Source organism: Eubalaena glacialis, chromosome 10, assembly GCF_028564815.1.
Source record: "Eubalaena glacialis isolate mEubGla1 chromosome 10, mEubGla1.1.hap2.+ XY, whole genome shotgun sequence".
In the NCBI taxonomy this organism is placed as follows: Eukaryota; Metazoa; Chordata; class Mammalia; order Artiodactyla; family Balaenidae; genus Eubalaena; species Eubalaena glacialis.
Genome location: NC_083725.1, coordinates 20,170,459 through 20,190,901, shown reverse-complemented (window position 1 = coordinate 20,190,901; position 20,443 = coordinate 20,170,459). Strand labels below are relative to the sequence as shown.

Below are 20,443 nucleotides of genomic sequence, written 5' to 3'. Positions count from 1 at the left end.
TGAAGTTTACCTGTATACAAATATATTTAAGCATTCATTTCTTCATTCTTTCATTTCAGACTAATATTGATAATCTGCAGTCTGTTTAGAGTGAAATTTGGAGCAAGACTTATTTTTTTAATGACTTTCAGAGGGGTAAGGAATCCAAATAAATAAGATGTTAATGAAAGTTTATCAATAAAAATACAGATTAATCTATAACAAAAAGGAAGAATTCAGGCATATCTGTAACAATTCACAATTAGCAAAAGACCTGCTGACATGTCTTATTCCAAATGATATGTTTCTGAAGTTTAAATATCAGTATTTCCAGATTTGAACATTAAACAGTGAAAAATGCTTTCTCAATTCAGTTCCCTCCAAAGAGTAAATGAATGATGAAAACTATCATAGGCCATGACAGAGCATAATGGCAATTTTATACCCTGCCCTTGCTGGGTAAATGGGTTGGAATTGTACAATATAACCAAAAAACTATCTTACAAAAGACAAAATCAGAGTTAAGGATGTATGCATATGACTTTCTACATAAAAATAAATTCTTCAAGCAATTATTTGGGTTTTCCTTTAATTCTGCATCTGACCCCTCCCCTTCATTTCCATCACTGTCATTTCCTCTTGCCCAGATATTTGAAAAGGCCTGTTAGCTATAAGCTTTCTCTCCTACTCACTGATCTAGCAGTCAGAAAAACTGAGCTTAATTCCTAACTGTGGCTTTAAACTTGAGAAAGGGCCTTACCTCTTTAAACCTCAGTTTCTTCGTCTGCATAAAGGCGATAAATATCTCTTCTTATCTACTTCTCAAGGTTATTAATGGGAACAAGTTAAATAACGGATGTGAAAGTTACTTATAAACTGTTAGGAGCTCTGTTAGGGTATGATCTTCATATTCCTGATGCAAAGACATAATCATATTATCACCTTGACACAAATTCTTCAAGGACTTTATATTGCCCATGAGAGATAAGTTCCTTGGCCTGGCACTAAAGAACATCTGCAATCTAACCGCAATATATCCCTCTGGCTTTACCTCCTCATAAAATAATCTGCCTTCAAGTCACGTTACACCAGTGTTTATCAGATTGCACATCTTAACTCATTAGTGAACCAGGAAGTCACTGAGTGGATTGTGACTATCATTTTTTAAAAGAAAACAGAATAGAAAATTCTGTGTATGACACATAGTAAGTATTGTTTTGTGAAATTTATCTTTCAATGTTGTTTATACACGTTACTAGGAAGAGATGTAAAACGTGTTTCTTACTCTAGGGTCTAGACAAAAAAAGTGTGGAAAACCCTATAGTGAGCTACTCACTCTTGCACAACCATAACTTCATGATCTTCAATCATCTAGTCTTGCACCCAGACTGCCCTTCTACCTAAACTTTCTGGGTCTTTTTTCCTTATCTGAAAAATGAAGGTAACACAAACAGCCATCTCACAGTGCTACTACGAGCAAGAGATCAAAGTCCCTTGTTAAAAGGTATTAAGTGAGATGAGGCACCAAGAGCTTTTCTCTGCCCTTTCTTCTTTCCTGACTGTAAAGCCCAATGCCAAGGTAAATAAGTAATGTCAGTAGGCTTAAACACTGGAGGCAAAAGAAAAATGAACCCAGTGAATACCAAGTTGTAATATCTATAAAATTAGGAGTTTCCTATTACCTTGGGTCCAAGCTACTATTCATATGAAAGAGGCCTGTAAGTCAAACCATATATGAAGGGCTGCCTGAAGACAGAATATAACAATATTTCCTTGATGTCTGAGGGCAAAAATTACAACCATCAGTACTGTAACAGAGTGGTGCCTTCCGGGTCTACTGAGATTCCTGAGGACTCTGTCCCAGTACTACTGTGCTTTCAATAAGGAGGTCTGGACCACCTGGAGGGGTGGGATGGGGAGGGTGGGAGTGAGGGAGATGCAAGAGGGAAGAGATATGGGAACATATGTATATGTATAACTGATTCACTTTGTTATAAAGCAGAAACTAACACACCATTGTAAAGCAATTATACTCCAATAAAGATGTTTAAAAAAAAAAAAAGGAAGTCTGTTTTATTAATAATTTTGCTATACATTTTCCTTACCTCATTTGACTGATGATAGATGGCCTCTAACAAACTACCTGTTCTACTTTGCTGTTTATCCTCTGTAGCCTCATAACCCACCAAATCATATTTGTCAGGATTGTGACTAAAATGCAAATCAATGTGTAATGGCTGCGGACCTTCCCTGGAGGCAGACTGCATGTGCTCAGCGCCCAGATGTTGTGACGTCTACGTTGACTGGTCAGAGACTTCTGTTCACTTCCTGGTTCTTGACTCTAGTCAACGGTTTTCAAATAAGTAAGGTACTGTATCAAGGATGAATTAGATTTCAATTTTTTAAATTAATTATGTGCTTACATTTATACTTCACCTCCTAAGAAGCATCAAATCAAAGTTCCAAATTTCTACTCACACTACTCAATACATGTATATACAAAACTACTAAAAAACATGAGCTGACACATAAACACACATCCCTACATCTGCTCACAACTCTTCATGGCTCTCTACTACCCACGAATAAAGTGCACTCTACTTATTATAACATTCAAGGCCCTCTATTTCCAACCCCAACTTGTACTGCTCCACGTTGAGAACCTCTACCCCTCAGAAAAAATTCTGCTGCTAATAACTTGTGACTTAATTCTCCCTTGCTTCTTTTTGATGCCAACTGGGTACATTCAACCCCACTTATTGTCAATATGATAGTTCTATGGTCCATTACAATTAAAGAACTTTCAGGAAGACTTATTTGATTTATGCTTCAAGGCTTGACTCAAATGGCCCCCTTTCCTGCAATCCTCTCTTTTTTGAATTCTACAAGTAAAAAATAATCTCTCCAACTTCTGAATTGTTTGTACCTTGTATCACTCATGGGTGGTGCTGCTACTACAATTATGTCCATTATTTTATCTCTTTTACTAGATCAGCCTTCTAGGACAGAAGTTAAATGTAAGAATTTAGACTCAGATAGTCACTTACTGAATGTGAGTCCTTGGACAAATTTATTCAATTTCTCTAAGCCTCCGGTCCCTCCTATCAAATTGTGTTGAGAATACCTACATGTGAGTAGTACTAAATAAAATGCCTTAGCATAGTGTACAGTACATAATAGTTTAACACTGGTAGCTATTAAAAATGGCTCTCTGTTACAGATCTTTATACTCCGTAAAGCAGTCAGTACCTGATACCACCTTGGGTACTAAGTTTTGGAAACCTTAGGGTAATCTTTGACTCATCTCTCCCAGCCTCCTCAGACCCAATCAGTTATCGTTCTTTGATAGCTATATTTCTTGAATACCTTGAATAAAATGTCCTTTCCTCACTAGCCTTCCTAGCCCTCCAATCCAACCATACAATGCAAACAAAACTAATCTTGGTAAGATCACAGTGACATTCTAATTACCAAATGGTGTCTGTTTTCAATTCTCATCCTAGTTTATCTCTCCGTAGCATTTAGCACTCTTGACTAGGTCTTACTTTAAATTCTCTCTCCATACTTCCTAAACCAATATACCAATTTTCCTTCCTCTCCTATCTTTCTGATAATATCTTCTCAATTGTCCTAACTGCTTTTCATCTGCCTGTCCCTTAAATGTTGCTGTTCCCCAGGATCTGTGAGCTGGCTCTCACTCTGTCATCCACTCTCTGGAGTCAGACCATCTATAGCTTGGAATCTTGAATCGCTGTAGACAAAGAGGTGTACAACCCTCTATGCTAAAATTTCTTCATCTGTTAAATGGGCATAACAATATTATTACCTATAACTTCAAGGGCTGAAATTTGTACACTAAAATAAACTTTTAAAAATCCATGGAAAGTCCTTACAATAGTATCTGACGCATGGAAAGCACCATATAAACGTTTTCTTTCCCCCTTTGTCTTCAACCATTATATATGTAGACAATTCACAAAACTTCTCTATCATAGCATTCATTATATTGTGCTACCTACAAATTTCTTCCATTAGATTTATAGTTCCTCAAGAGCAGGTTAATTCTATCTTGGAGTTATGAAGGCTAATACATAGTAGGCACTCAAGAAATGTGCGTAGAATAAGTGCATAAATCTTTCTAGGATCATCCTACCGCTTATGTTGGACCCTTCCTTTAATCTTCAGTGCATACCCCACATTCCTGAATCAGCCCAGATCTTTAACTAAGCATTTGGGATCATCTATGATCTACCAACTTTCTCCAGCTCTAGCTCCTGTTACTCTTCTTGCATACCAGTAAAAACGGATAGACCCTCCCAAATGAGATGCTTCCCCAAAGCCCCCAAAATGCCAGTCAAATCTTTTAAACTGGAATAACGGTTATGGTCTCTTGCTGTATTTCTAACACTGGTGACCATACTACACAGAACAGACAACACACCTGCAAGTAATATTTGGGAAGGTTACAAAGGATCTAAAAATGATAGAAAATATTTTATCAGCTCTTGAATAAAAAAGGAAATCAGAAGTAGTAGCTGAAAGGGGCCATACAGAACAGCTAGTTGAAGACACTTGGAGCCAGTTGAGAAATTTGCTCAAGGCCACACAGTGATCCATTGGCAGCATAGAAATCAGGCTCCCAGGCCATTAGATCCTCTAGGTCAGCATGAGTTCCACCTAACAAACCAGGTCCACTTTATCCCAGTGTGGTCACTCGTAGGACTCTCTCCTTCCCCCAACACTAAGCTGAAAAAAGCAGGACTTACATGTTTACATGCCATGGAGAGGCCAAATACTGGTGGTCCTTGTCTTTTACAAGGCTCTAGGCGATATTCCTCTCATACTCTCATTCCCTTACACCCAGCATTGGTTCAAAGGTTATTCATAAGGTTTCAGGGCCAAGAACAAAAGGAGATCTTTCTCTGATACCAATCTGCATACAATCAAACATGCTAAGGGAGAATTACACTGCTCATGCCAGGTTACAAACTGACTCAAGAGACTGAGCTTGCATTTATCCACGTATTTCTAGCAGAACGACATTCTACCATAGTGGCATAAGCCAAACCAAAAAATGGAAAAGGCTTATTATTAGCACCTGAGGGTTGTAAGCAAGTAAAGGTGCATATCTGGATTTAGACCACTGGCTCTTAATAGGGTGGTGGTAGTATCTTAATTATATACACATATACTGCATGAATACATGCAAATAAGCCCTCTTCCCCAGAGATTCTGATGGGAGGAAGGTGAGGAGGGAAGAAGCTAGATATGTGCATTCTGAGACATCTTTCAGTAATCTGGATTCAACACACTCCAGTCCTGATTTAACCACTGGTTTAGATCCTGGGTAGTTCAGAATTTAGGCAGAAGTGTGTCTAAAAAGGCAACATATAGTAACATTAGAGTGATTCATAGCTCACCAAGCCCTTACACATATATTATCTTCACAAGAGGCTGACAATGCAGGCAACATCACTGCTGTTATTCTACAGAAGAGGAACTGAGGCTCAGGGGAAAGATGATTGCCATGGATTCCAAAGCTTACTAGCAAGAACTGAACCTGGCTCTTCTATTTCCAAATCTCATGCTCTTTTGGGAGAGCTCTAACCACCTGGCAGTTAATGATAAAAGCTGACCTTAAACCCCAAATCTATAATCTAACATTACTGATGAATTTACAGTGCAGACTACAGTATCAGTCAATCTTAATTTTTTCTTTTACTTAGAGATGACTCAGTATTTTTCTTCCTTCTTTCACTTTCTGTTATCCTCAAAGGAACACCACAAAAATACCATGTAACAGCTGTATGGAGAAGGGCAAAAATCTTAGGGTTGGATGTATGCCAGGAGGCAGCAATCAACAGCAGTTGTGTTTACAATTTAGATAAGACTCATGTTAAAAGCAATTCAATGACGCTGAAGCTCTCCGACAATATACTTTCTACTTTTCAAAAAAAGCTGCACTAATATAAATAAATGGATAAGATTGAGAGTATATATCATTTCCAACTGAACGAAATGAGATGACTTTACAAAATCAAAATCAAATGCGTCTGTAGTAAAGGGAAAAATTGATGTACACAGCTGAAAATCAAGATAAGTAAAATAAAACAATTGTTCTTAATTCTAGCAGTGATTATCTTACAGTTCAAAGACAGACAAGCAATATGTTTCTTGATACAGGAACTTTTGGATCATGCGTACACGATTTCTGCAGCATTTTCCAAGCCTAACAATTAAGATGGAATTGCAAGAAATGTACTCCCTCAAGTAAAGATAAAATGAGGCTATATTAACAAAAAGAGTCTACTTCCTCCTCATTAACACTGTAAGCTCTTACTACTGGACCAGGTACATGACAGATGTTCAGCAAGTACCTGTCAAATTGATGTTTATCTGCAGGTAGCAAAAGGAAAGAAGTAAATACTTAATTCACATAAGACATGCATGGATAACCAGAGTCTAGGGCAAGAACGAGGTAAACCAAATGAAAAAAGCCTACTCATGGGAAGATAATCACTTCTTTGATTAGGATCCTTCAAGTTCTGAATATTTCTTAATTTCTGTGTCAGTTATTATTTCAATTTGTGAAGTTACAGTAATTACACATAGGGACCATTCATACTAATGTCTGTTTCATTACCCTTGTGTTCCCTATTCTAAATAAAGTCCAATTCAATAGCTCTCACTATCATCTCAGAGAGCATGAACAGTAGAAACCTATACAACATTCTAAGGCCACAAAACCACCTCATAAATTTAGTGTAGAAACCAGAAAATTCACTGGCGTAGAAAGGTTTCAAATCTCTGAGCAGCACAATGATTACTGTGCCTCTTTTAGAAAATATGGATTTTATTTTTTAATTTGCATGAGAATTAAAAGAATATTGATTTTCTCATTTGGGAGAAAGTGTTTATTAAGTTTTAGGGGGTAAAATATCATACTTCTCAGAACAAAATAAAAGAATTTTATTTTTAAAAGAAATGTGCATTTGAGGAATATAAATTATTTTCTTTCACAGCTTTCATAAAACATGGATGACTCTAGGGACTAAGGTTCTTAATACTTCTAGAGTTACAAGAGTTATCCATAATACCCTGTATATTCCTAAATCCAAAAATTAAAACATCTAGGTTAAAAACACATATAGAGATCCAGTCTACCACTTCATTTTTTAAAAGAACCTTTTTTTAAAAAAATTTTATTTATTTATGGCTGTGTTAGGTCTTCGTTTCTGTGCGAGGGCTTTCTCTAGTTGTGGCAAGCGGAGGCCACTCTTCATCGCGGTGTGCGGGCCTCTCACTATCGCGGCCTCTCTTGTTGCGGAGTACAGGCTTCAGATGCGCAAGCTCAGTAACTGTGGCTCACGGGCCCAGTTGCTACGTGGCATGTGGGATCTTCCCAGACCAGGGCTCGAACCCGTGTGCCCTGCATTGGCAGGCAGATTCTCAACCACTGCGCCATCAGGGAAGCCCAAGAACCTTTTTTTAATTGAAGTATGACATAAATTCAGGAACGTGCAGAAATCATAAGCATACAGCTTGATGAATTTTCACAGAGAACACCCCCATGTATCCACCACACAAAATAAGAAATCAGAACACTCCCAAGTTCTCTAGAAACCTGCCCTCATGCTCATTTCCAGCAACAACCCCTATTTTCCCCCAAAGGTAATCCCACCACCCTGACACTTATCCCAAACGTTAGTTTTACTTTAAAAAAAAAAAAAACTTTATGTAAATAGAATACTATAGTATTTACTCTTTTGTGTCTGGCTTCTTTCACTCAATATTTGAAATCTGTCCTTATTATTGCGTGTAGCAATAATTCTTTCAAAACTATATACAACTGACCCTTGAACAACACAGGTTTGAACTATGTGGGTCCACTTATATGTGAATTTTTTTCAATGAATACATACTACAGTACTACATGATCATGGTTAGTTGAATCTGCAGACGAGGTACTACAAACACAGAGGGTCAACTGTGAAATTATACTTGGATTTTCCACTGCATGGGGGTTGGCACCCCTAACTCCCATGATGTTCAAGGGTCAACTGTAATATTTAATTGTATTAAACCCAAAACTTATCCATTCTACACTTTGAGTTATTTCCAAATTTGATGATTATAAATAGTGCTGCTTTATGAACATCTTTTGGTAAACATGTAGACATTTCTCTTGGGTATATACCTAGGAGAGGAAGTGGGGGACACAGGGTAGGTATACATTCAGCTTAGTAGACATCACCAAACATTTTTCCCAAGTAGTTAAACTGCTAAAAAGGAAAAGTAAAGCTTTCAGAATTATAGTGATTTTGTACCAAAATATACAGTGAGTCAGGAAAAGAAACAGAGATAAATTCAAGGTCTCATAATGTAATATTACTCCCTTCTGAACACTGAAGATAATGCTCAAGGCAATCAGGGTGAGAAGATATATTAATGTAAAATCTGAAGGAAAGAAAAAGAATGAACTCCTAAATAATTCCGTAAGACCTCTGCATATCAGGTCCTGATACAGAAACCTGAGGTTTGTTTTTTTTAACCTACTAATTAGGTACATGACCGTAACCAAGTCACCTACCTAGCTTCTCCACAGTAAAGCTTTTCAACTGTCAGATAACTATAATGGCTTCTACTTATTACATAAATTGATTAATCAAGTGTGATAATCTTGATGAAAGTACTTTGAAAAGGATAAATGCTATGGGATATTACAGAAAATTTGCACCAACATAGTCTATAAACAACAAATTCTGGAGTTCTCATCAAGTAAAAAAGCTTTGAACCCTATAATATACATCAATAATAGTTAATAGGCAAAGGAAAAAATATTCCTGTATAAAACATTGCAGACATCTGGCTACATCTTTACCTAAAGCGAGAAAATACAGCAAACAGGAAATCATTTAATGTTGCTGATAATAATTGCAATAATAAGAGTAATAAAATTAGCTAAACAGAGTTCTATAGTTATAACACATTTCATATATAATTCTTTAGAGGACTGAAGAAAAAGATGTCAGTGAGAAAAATAAGTCTTCTCAACAAAACTTCTGGTATATTTGATTACCTACAGGAACAAATTCTTCTAGCCACTAACTTTTCTCTTTAGAACACTGGCTTATGGTGCTCTCCAACAGAAGTTATTATAGCTTAAAGAAGGGGCGATACTCAACGCGCCTTACGCCAGGCGCCAGAAAAGGCCCTCACTAGGGCCATATCTCTTGCGTCTGTGGCCGCCGGCTTCCCTGCACATTTGGAGCCATCCCGTGATCCAAGCAGTCATACCACCTCTGTGCCCTGTCCTCACTGGGGCAGACCCAACAGCTCCAGGGCAGCCTCAGAACCAGACTCTGTGGGTGAACCACATGCAGAGGTTGGGATAAAACCAAAGCTGAACCCCAGGGACGGGGTGACTAAGGAAGAAGATCGAAAATCTTTCCGTCAGCTGTACAAGCTGCAGATTAAATCCCACGATCAGCTAGGTAGACCCTGCATCTATAGTATATATGAGTAGACAATGAGTGTTCCCACAAATGAAAACGGTCTAGCTCTGGCAGCTGTGGACTTTGGGGCCAAGCACACGCAGGAACTGGGCCAGATCAGAGTCTGAGTGGTTCCCACAGGGCCCATAGCAGGTCCAGAGACCAGCCCAGAGGCAAACGAGGGCCTCTTGGGGAGGCGGAGGTGGGCTGTGGCTCATGGTGTGTGCAAAGACACTTACCCCAGGGAAACAATTACTACTATTAATTTTATTATGTTTTGATTCATTCTGTTGTTGGTTCTGGCTGTTTTTTTTGGTCTTCTTTTCTTTATCTTATTTGTTGTTTTAGTTGTTTTTTGTTTTTTATTTTTGTCTTTTGGAATCTTCGTGTTTCACAGCATTTTTTATTTTTTATTTTTACTTTTTTAATATATTTCTATTTTTACTTTGCTTTTCTGTTATTCTGTGTTCTTTTACCTTATTTTTTTCTTCTTCTTTTTCTTTAATATGTTTTTATTTTTTTAATATTTCCATTTCTACTTTGCTTCTCTGTTGTTCTGTTATTTTTCCCTTTTTATTTTATTTTATTACTATTATTTTTCAATCATGTTTTTCAGTTTGTTCTATTTCCTTGCCTGATTCTTGAGCTGGCACACTGCTTTGGTTTTGTTTTTAGGTTTTGTGTTTTTGTTAGTTTTGATTCTAATTGTTTGATTTCATTTTTGAGTTCTATTTTTCTGGTTGTTCTCTTGCTTTTTGTTTTATTTGGTTCTGTTTTTGTTTCTTTTCCATGTGTGTTTCCTTGCTTCTGCTTTTGTTTGTTTGATTTTGTTTTTACCATTTCTCTGGGGTTTTGTTTGTCTTTTTTTGTATATATATTTTCTATTTTATTTTTTTATATTTCTATTTCTATGTTCCTTTTCTGTTGTTTTGTCTTCTTTCCCCTTTCTCTCTTTTTTTTTAGTCATCATTTTTGTCGGTTTGTTTTCTTTCTTTGCTTCATTCTTCAGTTGGTACTCTGCTCTGGTTTTGTTTTCTGGTTTTGTGTTTTCTCAGTTTTCTTTTTAATTGTTTGATTTCATTCTTAGGTTCTTTTGTTTGTCTAGTTGTTCTCTTGCTTTTTGTTTTATTTGGTTCTGTTTTTATTTCTTTTGTGAGTGTGTGTGTTTCCTTGTTTCTGGTTTTGTTTGTTTGAATTAAATTTTTACCATTTGTCTGGGGTTTAGTTAATCTTTTTTTTTTTTTTCCAATCCCCTTTATTGCCAGGACGAGAGACTTGAGGGGTTTTGGTTCCTCTACCGGAAGTCAGGCCTGATGCCCTGGGGTGGGATCACCAAGTCCAGAATGCCGGAACACTAGAGAATTCCCGGCCCCAGGGAAGATTAATCACTGAGAGCTCTAACGGAGGCCTCTATCTGAATCCAAGACGCGGCTCCACCCAACTGACAGCAGAAACCAGCACTGGACGCCTCATACCAAACAACAAACAAGACAGAAACACAAACCAACCCACCAGCACACAGACTACCTAAAGTCATACTAAGCTCACAGACACCCAAAAGCACACCACCTGACATGGCGCTTTCATCAGAGGGAAAACACTCAGCTCCACCCACCAGAATGCAGGCACAAGTCCCTCCCATCAGGAAGCCTACACAAGCCACTGGGCCAACCTCACCACCAGGGGCAGAGAATAGAAGCAAGAGGAACTACAACCCTGCAGCCTAGAGAAAGGAGACCTCAAATACTGTAAATGAGACAAAATGAGAACACAGAGAAATATCTTGCAGGCAAAGGAGCAAGATAAAAACAAACAAAACCCAATAAATGAAGAGGAAATAGGCAAACTACCTAAAATAGAATTCAGAGTAATGATAGTAAAGATGATCCGAAATCTCAGAAATAGAATAGAGAAAATATAAGAAATGTTTAACAAGGACCTAAAAGAACTAAAGAGTAAACAATCAGTAATGAACAACACAATAATTGGAATTAAAAATACTCTAGAAGGAAGCAATAGCAGAATAACTGAGGCAGAAGAACGGATAAGTGAGCTGGAAGACAGAATGGTGGAAATAACTGCTGCAGAGCAGAATAAAGAAAAAAGAATGAAAAGAACTGAGGACAGTCTCAGAGACCTCTGGGACAACATAAAGCACATCAACATTCGAATTATAGGCATCCCAGAAGAATAAGAAAAATAAACAAGGGTCTGAGAAAATATTTGAAGAGACTATAGCTGAAAACTTCTCCATCATGGAAAAGCAAATAGTCAATGAAGTCCAAGAAGCGCAGGGAGCCCCATACAGGAGAAACCCAAGGAGAAACACACCGAGACACACATTAATCAAATGAACAAAAATTACACACAAAGAAAAAATATTAAAAGCAACAAGTAACATACACGGGAATCCCCATAAGGTTAACAGCTGATCTTTCAGCAGAAACTCTACAGGCCAGAAGGGAGTGGCAAAATATATTTAAAGTGATGAAAGGGAAAAACCTACAACCAAGATTACTCAACCCAGCAAGAATCTCATTCAGATTTGACGGAGAAATCAAAAGCTTTACAGACAAGCAAAAGTTAAGAGAATTCACCACCACCAAACCAGCTTTACAACAAATGCTAAAGGAACTTCTCTAGGCAGGAAACACAAGACAACGAAAAGACCTACAAAAACAAACCCAAAACAAGAAAATGGTAATAGGAACATACATATTGATAATTACCTTAAATGTAAATTGATTAAATGCTCCAACCAAAAGACAGAGACTGGCTGAATAGATACAAAAACAAGACCGGTATATATGCTGTCTACAAGAGACCCACTTCAGACCTAGGGACACATACAGATTGAAAGTGAGAGGATGGAAAAAGATATTCCGTGCAAATGGAAATCAAAAGAAAACTGGAGTAGCAATACTCATATCAGACAAAACAGACTTTAAAATAAAGACTATTATAAGAGACAAGGAAGGACACTACATAACAATCAAGGGATCAATCCAAGAAGAAGACATAACAATTGTAAATATCTATTCACCCAACACAGAACCTCAATACATAAGGCAAATGGTAACAGCCATAAAAGGGGAAATCGACAGTAACACAATAATATTAGGGGACTTTAACACCCCACTTACATCAATGGACAGACCATATAAGCAGACAATAAATGAGGAAACACAAGCTTTAAATGACACATTAGACCAGATGGACTTAATTGATGTTTATAGGATATTCCATACACAAACAACAGAATACACTTTCTTCTCAAGTGCTCATGGAAGGTTCTCCAGGATAGATCACATCTTGGGTCACAAATCAAGCCTCGGTAAATTTTTTTTTAACATCTTTATTGGAGTTTAATTGCTTTACAATGGTTAGTTTCTGCTTTATAACAAAGTGAATCAGTTATACATATACATATGTTCCCATATCTCTTCCCTCTTGCATCTCCCTCCCTCCCACCCTCCCTATCACACCCCTCTAGGTGATCACAAAGCACCGAGCTGATCTCCCTGTGCTATGCAGCTGCTTCCCAGTAGCTATCTATTTTATGTTTGGTAGTGTATATATGTCCATGCCACTCTCTCACTTTGTCCCAGCTTACCCTTCCCCCTCCCCATACCCTCAAGTCCATTCTCTAGTAGGTCTGTGTCTTTATTCCCGTCTTACCACTAGGTTCTCCATGAGCTTTTTTTTTTTCCCCCCTTAGATTCCATATATATGTGTCAGCATACTGTATTTGTTTTTCTCTTTCTGACTTACTTCACTCTGTATGACAGACTCTAACTCCATCCACCTCACTACAAATAACTCCATTTCGTTTCTTTTTATGGCTGAGTAATATTCCATCGTATATATGTGCCACATCTTCTTTATCCATTCATCCGATGATGGACACTTAGGTTGCTTCCATGTCCTGGCTATTGTAAATAGAGCTGCAATGAACATTTTGGTACATGACTCTTTTTGAATTATGGTTTTCTCAGGGTATATGCCCAGTAGTGGGATTGCTGGGTCGTATGGTAGTTCTATTTTTAGTTTTCTAAGGAACCTCCATACTGTTCTCCATAGTAAGCCTCGGTAAATTTAAGAAAACTGAAATCCTATCAAGCGTCTTTTCCAACCACAGTGCTACGAGACTAGATATCAATTACATGAAAAAAACCGTAAAAAATACAAACACGCAGAGGCTAAACAATACGCTACTAAAAAACCAAGCGATCACTGAAGAAAACAAAGAGGAAATAAAATACCTAGAAACAAATGACAATGAAAACACGACAACTCAAAACCTATGGGATGCAGCAAAAGCAGTTCTAAGAGGGAAGTTTACAGCAACACAATCCTACCTCAAAAAACAAGAAAAATCTCAAACAACCTAACCTTAGACCTAAAGCAATTAGAGAAAGAAGAACAAAAAAACCAAAAAACAAAAAAACCCAAGTCAGCAGAAGGAAAGAAATCATAAAGATCAGATCAGAAATAAATGAAAAAGAAATGAAACAATATCAAAGATCAACAAAACTAAAAGTTGGTTCTTTGAGAAGATAAACAAAATTGATAAACCATTAGCCAGACTCATCAGGAAAAAAAGGGAGAAGACACAAATCAACAGAACTAGAAATGAAAAAGGAGAAGTAACAACTGACACTGGAGAAATACAAAGGATCAAGAGAGACTACTACAAGCCAATAAAATGCACAACCTGGAAGAAATGGACAAATTCTTAGAAAAGTACGACCTTCCAAGACTGAACCAGGAAGAAATAGAAAATATGAACAGACCAATCACAAGCACTGAAATTGAAACTGTGATTAAAAATCTTCCAACAGGGACTTCCATGGTGGTGCAGTGGGTAATACTCCGTGTTCCCAATGCAGGGGGGCCCAGATTCAACCCCTGTTCACAGAACTAGATCCCACATGCAGGCCGCAACTAAGAAGCCCACATGCCGCAAATAAGACCTAGCAGAGCCAAAATAAATAATAAGTAAATAAATAAATAAATAAAATCTTCCAGCAAACAAAAGCCCAGGGACAGATGGCTTCACATGCAAATTCTATCAAACATTTAGAGAAGAGCTAACACCTACCCTTCTCAAACTCTCCCAAAATATAGCAGAGGAGGAACACTGAAACTCATTCTACAAGCCACCATCACTCTGATACCAAAACTAGGCAAAGATATCACAAAAAGAGAAAATTACAGGCCAACGTCACTAATGAACACAGACGTAAAAATCCTCAACAACATACTAGCAAACAGAATCCAACAGGACATTAAAAGGATCATACACCATGATCAAGTGGGGTTTATCCCAGGAATGCAAGGATTCTTCAATATACCCAAATCAATTAATGTGATACACCATACTGACAAACTGAAGGACAAAAACCATGATAATCTCGATAGATGCAGAGAAAGCTTTTGACAAAATTCAACACCCATTTATGATAAAAACTCTCCAGAAAGTGGACATAGAGCGAACCTACCTCAACATAATAAAAGCCGTATATGACAAATCCACAGCAAACATCATTCTCAATGGTGAAAAACTGAAAGCATTTACTTTAAGATCAGGAACAAGACAAGGGTGCCCACTCTCATCACTATTATTCAACATAGTTTTGGAAGGTATAGCCATGGCAATCAGAGAAGAAAAAGAAATAAAAGGATTCCAAATTGGAGAAGAAGAAGTAAAACTGTCACTGTTTGCAGATGAAATGATACTATACATAGAAAATCCTAAATATGGCACCAGAAAACTCCTAGAGCTAATCAATGAATTTGGTAAAGCAGCAGGATACAAAATTATTGCACAGAAATCTCTTGCATTCCTATACACTAACAAAAAATCAGAAAGAGAAATTAAGGAAATGCTCCCATTTACCACTGCAACAAAAAGAATAAAATACCTGGGAATAAACCTACATAAGGAGGCAAAAGACCTATATGCAGGAAACTATAAGACAGTGATGAAAGAAATCAAAGACGATACAAACAGATGGAGAGATATATTATGTTCTTGGATTGGAAGAATCAACATTGTGAAAATGACTATACTACCCAAAGCAATCTACAGATTCAGTGCAATCCCTATCAAATTACCAATGGCATTTTTCACAGAACTAAAACAAGAAATTTTACAATTTGAATGGAAACAAAAAAGACCCCGAATAGCCAAAGCAATCCTGTGAAAGAAAAACGGAGCTGGAGGAATCAGGCTCCTGGACTTCAGACTATACTATAAAGCTACAGTAATCAAGACAGTATGGTACTGGCAGAAAAACAGAAATATAGATCAATAGAACAGGATAGAAAGCACAGAGATAAACCCATGCACATATGGTCACCTTATCTTTGACAAAGGAGGCAAGAATATACAATGGAGAAAAGACGGCCTCTTCAGTAAGTGGTGCTGGGAAAACTGGACAGCTACATGTAAAAGAATGAAAATAGAACATTTCCTAACACCATACACAAAAATAAACTCAAAATGGATTAAAGACCTAAATGTAAGGCCAAACACTATAAAACTCTTAGAGGAAAACATAGGCAGAACACTCTATGACATAAATCATAGCAAGATCCCTTTTGACCCACCTCCTAGAGTAATGGAAATAAAAACAAAAATAAACAAATGGCACCTAATGAAACTGAAAAGCTTTTGCACAGCAAAGGAAACTATAAACAAGATGAAAAGACAACCCTTGGAATGGAAGAAAATATTTGCAAACGAAGCTACTGACAAAGGATTAATCTCCAAAATATACAAGCAGCTAATGCAGCTCAATATCAAAAAACAAACAACTCTATCCAAAAATGGGCAGAAGATCTAAAGAGACATTTCTCCCAAGAAGACATACAGATTGCCAACAAACACATGAAAAGATGCTCAACATCACTAACTGTTAGAGAAATGCAAATCAAAACCACAAGGATGTATCACCTCACACCGGTGAGGATGGCCATAATCAAAAAAATCTAGAAACAGTAAATGCTGGAGAGGGTGTGGAGAAAAGGGAACCCTCCTGCAGTGTTGGTGGGAATGTAAATTGATACAGCCACTATGGAGAACAGTATGGAGGTTTCTTAAAAAACTAAAAATAGAACTACCGTTTGACCCAGCAATCCCCCTACTGGGCATATACCCTGAGAAAACCATAATTCAAAAAGAGACATGTATCACAATGTTCACTGCAGCACTATTTACAATAGTCAGGACATGGAACCAACCTAAGTGTCCATCAACAGATGAATGGATAAAGAAGATGTGGCACATATATACAATGGAATATTACTCAGCCATAAAAAGGAACGAAATTGAGTTATTTGTAATGAGGTGGATGGACCTAGAGTCTGTCATACAGAGTGAAGTAAGTCAGAAAGAGAAAAACAAATACCGTATGCTAACACATATATATAGAATCTAAAAAAACAGTACTGATGAACCTAGTGGCAGGGCAGGAATAAAGATGCAGACGTAGAGAATGGACTTGAGGACACAGTGGGGGAAGGAGAAGCTGGGATGAAGTGAGAGAGTAGCATTGACTATATATATACTACCAAATGTAAAATGGATGGCTAGTGGGAAGCAGCTGCATAGCACAGGGAGGTCAACTCGATGCTTTGTGACAATCTAGAGGGGCAGGATAGGGAGGGTGGGAGGGAGGTTCGAGAGGGAGGGGATATGGGGATACATATAGCTGATTCACTATGTTGTACAGCAGAAACTAACATCACATTGTGAAGCAATTATACTCTAATAAAGATGTAAAAAAAAATTTTTTTTTTAGTTTACAAAAGCAGGGGCAATAAAGCTTAGCCACTTTATACTCCACAAACAACACAGTACTGAGTAAAAGTTCACCCTCCCCAAAGAGGTTTCCTTATTTACTGAAAAGTATTTCACACAGGAGTAGTAACCATAAACACTGGAAAATTAGGAATCAGTTTTATCCTCCCATCAAACTCCAAGATCAGGAATGGCCTTTAGGAATTAATACAAAATTTCTATCCAGTGCTCGCTTCGGCAGCACATATACTAAAATTGGAACGATACAGAGAAGATTAGCATGGCCCCTGCGCAAGGATGACACGCAAATTCGTGAAGCGTTCCATATTTTTGTTGTTGTAAAGCAGAAGCTAGCACACCATTGTAAAGCAATTATACTTCAATAAAGATGTTTAAAAAAAAAAAAAAAATTTCTATCCATTGACTGTTCAAGGAGTGTGGATCAGGATGGTGGAGTGGGAAGATCCTGAGCTCACCTCCTCCTACAGACACATCAAAACTACAACTACACACAGAATAACTATCTCTGAGAACAAACTGAAGACTAGCAGAACAGATTTTTTATAATTAAAGGATATAAAGAAAACACCATACTGAGACTGGTAGGAAGGGCAGAGACATAGTCTAGTCAAAACCTACATCCATGATACAGTGACACACAAGCGGGAGGGATGTCACAACTATGGAGGTCTCCCCTGAGAAGCCATGAGTCCAAGCCCCACATCAGGTTCCCCAGCCTGGGAAACCTGGACCAGGAGGATCAGCTCCCATTACACCTGGCTTTGCAAAGTCATGGAGCTTATGTCTGGGAGAGCTGGAGGAAGACTGTGGGAAACCGAGACTCCTCTTGTTACATCTGGCTTTGAAAAGTCATGGAGCTTACGTCTCGGAGAGTTGGAGGAAGACTGTGGGAAACCGAGACTCCTCTTGAAAGGCTTGCGTACAAACTCACTCACTCCAAGTCCCAGCACAGAGGCAGCAACTTAAAAAGCACTTGGGTAATACAAGAAGATTCACTGACTAATGTTATAGTGTATGCCATGGATTTGGTAGAACTTTCTCCTGGGACAAAAGCACTGGCAAGCGCCATTTTTTTTTCCTTCTACCAAGCTGGCCTGGCACTGGTGGCACCATGTCTGTCACCTCTCCATCAACCTAGCTAATACCATGCACTCTGCTGCAACGTCCCCCTAAGAACCTGCCCTGCCTAGCACCCCTCCAAACTAGCTCCCACTCCAAAGGGCAAGCTCCACACACCAGCACACCTGCAAGAGTTGCAGTCGGGCCTCATAGCCAGTCACACTGGGGGCCAGCTCCACATATCAGTGTGCCCAAAGCAGTCCCAGCCAGCCAAGCGTAGGGCTAGACCCACTCACCAGCACGCATGTAGCAGTCACAGCCAGGGCTCAGAGACAGCCAAAGACGGGCCCCACCCACCAAGGTGTCCACAACAGTCATATCAAAGCCACCCAGCCAGCTGGCCTAGGGGTCAAACACACCCACAGGAATAATGGCCCAACCACAACAGAGGGCATATGCAGGCCGCGCAGGGGATACCCCTAGAGCACCTGGCTCTGGTGACAAGGGGGAGACTGCAAAACTTGGCCCCACAGGACACCATCTACGTAAGACCACTCTTTTAAAACTGTGAGACATAGCTGATATACTTTATACACAGAAACAAACATAAGAGAGTTAGGAAAAATGAGAAGATAAAGGAAGATCTACCAAATGAAAGAACAAGACAAAACCTCAGAAAAAGAACTAAACGAAATGGAGATAAGCAATCTTCCAGATAAGGAATTCAAAGAAAGATGCTCAACAAAACTGGAAAAAGAATGGATGAACTCAAGTGCAAACTTCAACAAAGAGGCAGAAAATATAAAAATGAACCAGTCAGAACTGAAGAATATAATAACTGATATAAAAAATATACTTGAAGGCATCAACAGCAGATTAGAAAAGAATGGATCAGCAATCTGGAAGACAACGCAGTGAAAATCACCCAAACCAAAAAACAAAAAGAAGAAAGAATTTTTTTTAAAATGAGGATAGTTTAAGGGACCTCTTGGACAACACCAAGCATACTAACATTCACATTATAGGGGTCTCAAAAGGAGAAGAAAAAGAGAAAAGACAGAAAACCTATGTGAAGAAATAATGGCTGAAATCTTCCCTAACCTGACCAAGGAAATGCACATCCATGTCCAGGAAGCACAGAGAGTCCCAAATAAGATGAACCCAAGGAGACCCACACCAAGACACACTATAATTGAAAAGTCAAAAGTTAAAAATGAAACAGAGAATCTTAAAAGCAGCAGCAAGAAAAAAACTAGTTACATAGAAGGTTCCCCGTCTGCCTGCCAACACAAGACTATCTGCTGATTTTTAAGCAGAAACTTAACAGACCAGAAGAGACTGGCACAACATATTCAAAGTGCTGAAAGAAAAAACTTACAACCAAGAATACTCTACACAGCAGAGTTATCATTCAGAAATGAAAAAAAAAAAATCCACCCTACAAGAAACATTTAAGTAATTTCTTTAAGCGGAAAAGAAAAGGCCATAACCAGAAACAAGAAAATTATGAAACAAAAAAAATTTCACTGGTAAAAGCAAACATATAGTAAAGGTAGTGTATCAAGTAGTAAAATCATCTATATCTAAAAGAATTGGTTAAACAATACACAAAATTTTACAATGTAAAATATGACATTAAAAACATAAAATGTGGGGGGTGGGTAAGGTAACAGAAATGTAGTGCATTTAGAATGCCTCAAACCTAAGTGACCATCAACTTAAAATAGACTGCTATATACATAGGTGTTATATATGAACCTCATGGTTAGCCACAAACCGAAAACCTATAACGGATAAGCAAAAAATAAAGAAAAGGGAATACAAACACACAACTAACACAATTAAATCACAGGGGAAGAGAAGAAGAAAGGAACAGAAAAGAACTACAAAAAACAACCAGAAAACAATTAGTAAAATGGCAATAAGTACATACCTTCGATAATTACTTTCATGTAAATGAACTAAAACTCCCATCAAAAGACATAGCATGGCTGAATAAATAAAAAAAGAAGACCCATTTATATACTGCCTACAAGAGACTCACTTCAGAGCTAAAGATACACACAGACTGAAAGTGAGGGGATAG

General features: G+C 38.0%; 1 protein-coding gene and 1 non-coding gene across 2 annotated transcripts in view; one reads left to right on the top strand and one right to left on the bottom strand.

Annotated features, from left to right (window-relative positions):
• Nucleotides 1-20,443, bottom strand: part of DDX10 (DEAD-box helicase 10) — a 269,882-nt gene that overhangs the window by 74,151 nt on the left and 175,288 nt on the right. The window lies entirely within an intron of this gene.
• LOC133100192 (U6 spliceosomal RNA) lies at nucleotides 17,503-17,609 on the top strand. The gene has a single exon (XR_009702431.1). It is a non-coding gene; the product is annotated as a U6 spliceosomal RNA (small nuclear RNA).